Source organism: Myotis brandtii, unplaced genomic scaffold (assembly GCF_000412655.1).
Source record: "Myotis brandtii unplaced genomic scaffold, ASM41265v1 scaffold691, whole genome shotgun sequence".
NCBI lineage: Eukaryota > Metazoa > Chordata > Mammalia > Chiroptera > Vespertilionidae > Myotis > Myotis brandtii.
In genome coordinates, this window is record NW_005370704.1 from 577,950 (window position 1) to 578,160 (window position 211).

The 211-nt window shown below is 69.7% G+C and overlaps 1 protein-coding gene across 1 annotated transcript in view; it reads right to left on the reverse strand.

The window, feature by feature from the left end:
- The window catches only part of CLIC3 (chloride intracellular channel 3), a gene marked incomplete at its 3' end in the record, with an annotated part of 10,149 nt that overhangs the window by 3,045 nt on the left and 6,893 nt on the right, over positions 1-211 (reverse strand). The window lies entirely within an intron of this gene.

Below are 211 nucleotides of genomic sequence, written 5' to 3' on the forward strand. Positions count from 1 at the left end.
GAGCGGGCACGGGGCAGGGGTGGGACCCTGGCTCTGGGGCCTGGCCCTCAGCCCTTATCTGAAGAGTCTGGGTAGAGGCCAGGGCCCTGGGCTCCGGCCCCACAGGCTGGTCTCAGGGTGGGGTCGGCCGAGGGAGCTGGTTTCAGAATGATTCACAGGACAGCTGGGCACCGAGGCTGCGGCACCAGCCGCCCGGTGCCCGAAAGTGGGA